Below are 8,813 nucleotides of genomic sequence, written 5' to 3' on the forward strand. Positions count from 1 at the left end.
ATAAATATTTCTAATAAATATTTTTTATTTGAATTATATAATGTTTTATTAAATATTTTCATAGCATTTATTATAATATTTTTTACAATAAATATTTTATAATAAATGTTTATGATCTGTGCAATTTAATAGCGAATTCGATTGGACGCACTCAGTACGCACTAATGTACATTAAGAGCCGTCGTACACAAAATAACGTAAAGTTTATACATAAACATAGAAATCGATTAAATATTGAAATACTCAATACATTTTATTGTACTATTAAGTAAAATATGTATTCTATAGTTCCAAATATTTGCATTTTACTTTTATACTCAAATAAAATCAATGTACAACGGCTTTAATATACGTGCACTAGTTCTTCTAATCAAATTCGCCGTAAGACCATAATTATTTAAAATATTTACAAAATATTTAAAATAAATCTTATAAATATTTATAAATATTTCGTAAATATTTTATAAATATTGTGTGCTGTCCGGGACTTTGTGCAATTTTAAGTAAAAAATCAAGTGTTTCTTTGAAAAATTATTATAAAATATTCAAAATCTGCATTTTTCTAACTTTTGACAAAATATATTATTTATAAATTTTATTTTGGCAAATCTGTATCTTGCTAAATTTTGAAATTTTTTTATCAATTCATATATAATGATACTCGTATTGTAAATACATAAAAAATTATTTACATGATATATATATATGTATACAACATATCTAAACAATTTTCGCATTGTTTATTTTAGAAAAAATCAAATTTGGAAAAGTGTAAAAAAATTTGCTCATACATAATTATGTATAATTTTACACAATTATATATGAGCAATTCTTTTACATTTCTCCAAAAACTTGATTTTTTCTAAAATAAACAATACAAAAATTGTCTCATTAACTATTTTTGTTTTTTTTCTCAATATTATTATTATTATTTTTACATTAAAAAAATTACAAAAGAAAGAAAGATGTATGATGGATATATTTCATATATAATTATACATGTTTATGAATATTTATAGTGTTTAGGTATGTTTATACATATTTGTATATATTCATGTAAACAATCTTGTACATAAATGAATTTTTTAAATGCAAAATTTTTCATTTAATTCATTTAATTAATTAAATCATTTAATTGTTTTTGATATTTTCTCATAATATTACAAAGATAATCTTACAAATAAAAGAAGAAGGTATACACATAGACATATCTGATATCTCATATATAATTATATATATTTATGAATATTTATATTTATTTCCGTTGAAAAATTTTTTACCGAGACAATGTTTTCATAATTTGTTTTTCAAGTTTATTTTCTTCTTCACATTTGAAGAAAAAAAGAGAAATAATATATTCATGATCCAAAAAGTTCAATTAAACAACCACTTGAGTTCTGTAATTCTTAACATTATCAATACCTATATTTATTATTATTGCGCAACTATTAAACCTATTACCTTTTTTATAATAACTATTATCTTTATAATAAAAAAGCAACGATGCCGACACTATAGTTAAAAGTTACAAAATTTCAGTGCAAAGAGTATGTACATATTATTGATCAATTATGGATTTCGATCGAAATTATTCCATTTTCCCTAAAAAACACAATAGAAATTTAGGAAATAATTCCAATTAAATAATTTCAATTAAAATTGAAAAAGGCTCCAAAGATTAAATAAAGGAGTACAAAGCCAATGAGAGCCTAATAACTAAAAAAAAAATTTTTTTACAACATATCATATATTAATTTGATTCCGATAATGTTATTGTTACACAGAAGAGAATCTAATCTTATGGTCGAAACATCTGTAATTGGTTTTTGTCTGTAATTAGCATATATATATTATTTTTTATTACATACATACAACTGTGTCGGCTCTCATCGGCTTTATAGATACTCCTTTATTGAATAATTCTAATTGGAATTCATTCTGATTTGTTTCCTGATATAATGGCTGACACGCAAATGTTTATTACAAATTTACATTTGTAATTACTTCTATGCAACCTCGTCTCTATTGTTTTTATGTTTTAACAAACATTATGCATTCGGTAATTTCGATACTATACTTAAACACTTTGAGAAAAACTGGTATCTTTTAAAACTGAGTTCTTTGCTGGAAAATGATGAATGAATGATTCAATTATTGATATACCTACATATAATAAGCATATAATAAGCATATATACAATAATAAGCAACACGTACTTTTATCTATGCAGATCTAAATCTATTTATATATAATTATACATAAAAATAATGAAACAGGATCAATTCTTTTTTTATACCTTATCGAAATAAGGAGATTCGCGATGATTAATTTTATATATGTTTATATTAATTTTATATGTGCATGAGAATTTTTTTCTTATAAATAATTGATAAATGGGATGGAAACGTACTACAATTATGATATTCTCGAGAAAAAGTTTCATATATAATTATATATAATTATATTATAGTTCAGTATTTGAAAAAATAATTTTAAATCAAACGCGATGAATTATGCGGAGCAATAACTTATTTGAGATTTTATTGCAGTTCAAAAATTAACCAATAAATTTGATATGATTAATGAATACATCATTTTCCAATCATAATTTTTATTATAAATGAATCGAGTATTTAACATATTAGGAGAAACTAGGGACAGTTGTACCAATTTTTAGAAATATACATATATTTCTTTATTTATAATATATGATGCATTTCGCACGAGCATGAAAATGTGACCTCAGCGCATGCTCGCATCGCAGTATTTGGCTGTGACAGACTTCTAGTACGAGATCCCACCGCGAGTTTGTGCACCTATCGGGTGCAGATGAAATGTAAAAAAAAAAATCAAAGTTCGTGTTGAGGGCAACACTAAACCGCAAGGGTGCCTAAAAAAAAGTCAGGAATATCATTAATTACGACTTACGAGAGAAGGAGCGAGCGACTCCAGACAGTGAACAAGACCGCAGCAACTGACAGTCACAACACAAACTCAACAAACTCGCGCGCACACGTTCAAATCAGTTGCTGCGTCTTGTTGTTTGCTTATATTTCATCCGCATACGCGATAGGTGCACAAACTCGCGGAAATCTTGGACTATTTCTATCTGAATAGTCGTCAACTTTAACTTAGAATATTTCGGTTCACGAAGCAAAGTGACACTTTTTTCTTGTGAAATCTTTATTTTTACGCGAAAACGCATCGATTCAATGCATTTTTTTATTTCTTTTAATGCACATGACACAACAATTATTTATGATTTATTTTATTATTATTATTTGCAAATAAGTATTATTTGCAAAAAAGCGTAATTTTAGGCTGTTTGAATAAAACAACAGAATCCGAATTAGTACATCTTGCCCCGATTTAGAGCAAAATAAAACAAAGCTACACTGAAAAAAATGTCTTAAATTTCAATAAATATTTAATTAACCAACTAAATATTTATTAAATACAAAAATTTATTTGGTACAAAAAATTAATTTGATTTAACAATCATTTCTTTTTAATAAATATTTATTTGTAAGTAAATATTGTTGGTAGTATTCAAATAAAGATTTATTTAAATTTAGGCTATTTTTTCCTTAGTATAGGAAAAGTTGTAACATGTTCTAAAAATAAATTATCTATTCTAAAATAGAAATTATATTATCTTTCTTTTTTTATATTATCTTTCTATTTTCAAAACAGTACAGTAAATTTGCTATTAACAAGCAGTGAATTTGTGTTTTAGAGCAGAGCATTTATTTCGAAGCAGTGAATTTATATTTTTAAAGCAGTAAATTCGTGTTTCAGAATAGATAATTTGTTTTTAAAGTAGTAAATTTGTGTTTGTAAAACAGTGAATAGTATCTATTACAATAAGAAATACTTACAACGCATTCACACGTGGCCATAGAGTGGCAAAGAGCATGAAAATGTGACCTCAGCGCGTGCTCGCATCGCAGTATTTGGCTATGACAGACTTCCTATCTGAACAGTTTATCAACTTTAACTTAGAATATTTCAGTTCACGAAGCAAAGTGACATTTTTTTCTTGTCAAATCTTTATTTTTACGCGAAAATGCATCGATTCAATGTATTTTTATCAAAATTTAAGGTGAGCGAGCTCTTCTGTTAATTGTAATGGTAAAATGTTAAATGTAATAACAATGTACCCTATAACTATAGTACAACTATGGTACTTTTAACAAATTCTTTTAACAAACCGATGTTGTCAAAATTTATATGAATATATTCGAAATCATTTTAAAAAAGACGTACATATAGCTTGAGAAAACGTATTTTAAAATTAATAAAATGAAAATATGATAAAAAGCATTTTATTTTAAAATTAAAAGCAAAAAAATATAAAATCGTAAATTTAACACTTACGTGGCTTGTCTGACAATGAGTATGTATATAACTTCTTTTATATGCGGCGCACGCGCGATTAATGGCATGAAGCAGACCTTGATATCGATTATTTTTGTTCTTCATATGATCATCTCATCTCTTATCATTTAAAAGATATGTGCATTGTTACAACTTACCTCCGTTGCAACTGTCCTCAGTCTCCTTTATTTTTTCATTTTGTTTAAGAATTTTGATCAAATTTTGTTTAATTTAAGAGGTGATTAATACGCCCAACGTGGATTTTTAATACAGTTCTATTTATTTTTAAAAAAATCTTTCACCCGTTAATTAATAAAAAATTAATTATTGATAGGTTTTTCACAAAATCAAATAAGTCTATTTTATTTGTAATTTAAGTTATGGTCAAATTATTCTATATCAATAACGTCACATCGTAAACAATTTTATTTTGACAAGAATTCGACAGAAAACAGGAAATCTAAGAATTTAACATTTGCAAAAAATGTTTCTATTATTAAAAGCAAATGATAAAATTTTGTAAATAAAAAACGAAAGTTATTGCTTTATGCTTTATATAATACTTTAAATAATATTTCTTTTACCTTTATCTTAAAATAAAGTTAAGAAATATATATGTAACTATAAATTTAAATAAAAATATGAACAAAAGATAAGTAGATGGATAAGTAGATATTAATGTAAAATATTATAAAGCAAAATAAGTAAACATCCCGATAAAAAACTTGTTATACATTAATATGTATAAATATGTATAAACATATCTAAACACGCATAAATATTTGTAATATTATATAATAATACATGAAATATGCATACATATGTCTTTCTTTCTATTATAAAATTATTTTTAATGTACTTTTTTAATGTAATTTTTTAATGTAAAATAATAATAATATTTTTTTTAGGAAAACATCAAAAATATTTAATGAGACAATTTTCGTATTGTTTGTTTTAGAAAAAAATCAAGTTTGATAAAATGTAAAAAAATTTGCATACATAACTATGTATGTATAATTTTACATACATAATTATATATGAGCAATTTTTTACATTTTTTCAAATTTGATTTTTTTCTAAAATAAACAATGCGAAAATTTTCCTTTTAATTATTTTCTTATATTTTGTTATATTAGATCCGGAAAGTTTGTACCGATTAATTGAAGGAAAATTGAAACGCAGAAGATTTAAATTTTAGTATACATTTATTAAATTATATAGGTTAGTGGGCACGAACTTTCCGGACTACCCAATATATTATTATTTTTATTAAAAAGTAATTTTACAAATAAAAGAAGAATGTATATGGACATATCTCATACATAATTATATATAATTATAAATATTTATAAATATACATTTAAGTATGTTTATACATATTTATACATATATTCAGGCATAAAAAATTTGTTATCGAGAATTATGTAAAGTGTTCGCGAGAAACAGTCGTGAGGTTTTTATTTTCTTTTTTAAATGGACTTTGGAGAAAATTTTTCTCATAATTTTTATACAAAAATTGAAACACTTTTGAGAAATACTCAGAAATATTTGAAAAGTTTACATCTTCTCTTAGAATTTTTCATACAAGTAAATGCTAAAATATTTTTGAAATTTCTTATCCTATGATTTTTAAAAAATACTTTAAAATTTTTTAAATTTTATAACATTTTATCACATATAACAGAAATTATACTTATAAAAAAATCTTAGAAATCTTACGATATATACTTCATGATTATATAAAAAATTCTGAGAAGATGTAGATTTTGAGAAATGTTCCAAATCGTATAAGAAATATGAAAAAAATTATATAGAAATTCTGAAAAATTATATGAAAAACTCTGAGAAAAATTTTCACCAGAGAATTTATAAATATTGATCAAATAGGGTAAACATTAGCTTAAAAGCATCGAAATGTTATAGTGATTATGACTTCAGTCGCTACCCTGATAACATTTAAGACGTCTTTTAGATATCTTTTAGATATCTTATGGAACATATTATTTGAGTATTAATTAGTTAAAACTGTTATAACCATGACATTTTGCATATTAATTTCAATTCATTTCAATCTATTCTTGTTTACTGGGGAATACTGAGAAAGTCTATATTTTTTTCTTAGAATTTATCACATATGGATCACATATGAATTCTAAAATATTCAAAGATTTTAATATTTCTTAAATATTTTATAATTTTTGAAAATATATCTTAAACTTACTCAGATTTTACAAGATTAGGAATCATGGAATGAGAAATTTTTTAAGATATTTGAGAATTTTAATATGTAAAAATTCTAGAAAAAATGTAAACCTTGCGGCATTTCTAAAATGTTTCAATTTGTATTAAAAATCTGAAAAATTTTCTACAAAGACATAAAATTTTTCAGAAAATTATTCTAAAAAATTATAAACCCTGCCGGAAATTCTCAATAGAATCGATAAATCCATATACGAGATTTATCCAAATTTATGAGAAATTATTAGCATATTTGGATGTATCCATATGAAAAAATTTCTACTACAAAATCTTACATGTTTCTATCGGCATCAATTGTAAATTGAATATATCTGCGAATGCTGATCGATAATTTTTTCGAATTTATTATAATCAATCGGATGTATATGCTTTTCCATGCATTTGCGAATGCAAAATTTATGCATATTTACATGCACTTATACGCAACATGTAATGTTCCATTGTACCTGCATTGTATGACAAAAAATTAATCAGATTCTGTTCGCATATACAGAATACTGGTACACATTCATATTTGCGAACATAGGACATATCAGTCTGTGTTTGCGTTGCGTGATCGTCACCAGGTACTGGAATCTATTCACAGTTTATTGTGTTTTTATCCGTATCTATATGAATTTGCGTTATATCGTAATTTATACGCATTTGCAAGCAGTCGATATATGAGCGTGAAATTGTCACGCACGGATATTCGTCATACGTTTCTATACGTACTGTTATATGCACAAAATCCGCAATTGCACGTTTTTAAATGTTCCAGATTGTGATTGTATTTGCGGATACATGACTTATTGATTTCTATTTGTGTTTGAGCAAATGTTGTCAATTGGTATAATCTATTTATATTTCTATTCCGTACCTATATTGAAATTTGTGTTATATCATAATTTAGCACTTTAGCAGTTAGCACACGTACGTAACTGCGGTATTTTTCCAGAGTGACTTACGGACTTATTGCTCCTAAAAATTTCTATTAAAAATAATCAGAAACAGCCAGAAACAGATAGAACTTCTAACGAATTAATAATGGATATCTCCTGTTTGAAAAGAATATTCAATTCTTATATATTTCTGTGAGCAACTATTATATATCTGCAAATGCAGACAGAAAATGTAATTGTATTTAATAAAGAAAATGTAATTGTATTTAATAAAGATCTGTCAACGTATTAGCATAGCTCTACAAGTTTTTGCAGTAGAAAAATTTGCCTGTTTCTATCTGTGTGTGTGTGTGTGTGTCGGATGCAATCTATATGCATCGGATGCTGACGGTATCTATCTGTAATTACGGATACCGGATTCATCTGCATCTATTATAGATCAACATTGCAGGTGTAGATGAATATGTAATTACAGATAGATTAGCATTCGATACATAATACAAATAGAAACAAACAGGCATCATAGTTATAGACAAATTCCTATAGGTTAACATTACACACAGATGCAGACAGGAATGATATCTCTAATTGCGGATAGATATCATCAGCATCCGATACACACAAATAGAAACAAGTAAGTTTTTCTTATGCAAAAGCTTATAGGTGCTAATACGTTGATATCTCCATTAAGTCGATTCTACATTAATTGCAAGCTGATTGCAAGTTTATTGCGAAAGCAACAACCAATCTGAAGCTTGCAATTTGAAATCAACACTTCATATTGGCTGTCGCAACAAAATTGGCTTGCGATCGACTTGCGATTAATGTAGAACCGGCTTTAAATACAATTATTATGATATTGTACAACCTATAGAAATCCACTGTGCGTAGTACGCTGCCAAGAGAGGGATATGTTTACTCGTAAAAAGAAAACGCCAAGAAGTCCTGTAAAATGTCCTACGATCAGTCTATTCATATTCTACCAGCTTTTTTAACTATTTTTATACGAATCTATTAAAGTTACTAATCTATTAAAGTACTCTGATGAAAATTCCTAACAGATCCATATGAAAAAAATGTATCCATTTTTAGTAGGCTAAATATGTTCTTTTTAAATCGTAATTTCTCATAAATGCGGATATATTTTGTATCCATGCGTATTCGTGCGGATAAATATTAAATACGAATATCTGCTCGTATCTGCGAGCATTCGTGTATCCGTTTTTAGAAGGATGAATGTTAGAGAGTTTGCATAAATTTTGAAAAATATTACATTTTGTAATTTATATATATATA

Source organism: Atta colombica, unplaced genomic scaffold (assembly GCF_001594045.1).
Source record: "Atta colombica isolate Treedump-2 unplaced genomic scaffold, Acol1.0 scaffold30, whole genome shotgun sequence".
In the NCBI taxonomy this organism is placed as follows: Eukaryota; Metazoa; Arthropoda; class Insecta; order Hymenoptera; family Formicidae; genus Atta; species Atta colombica.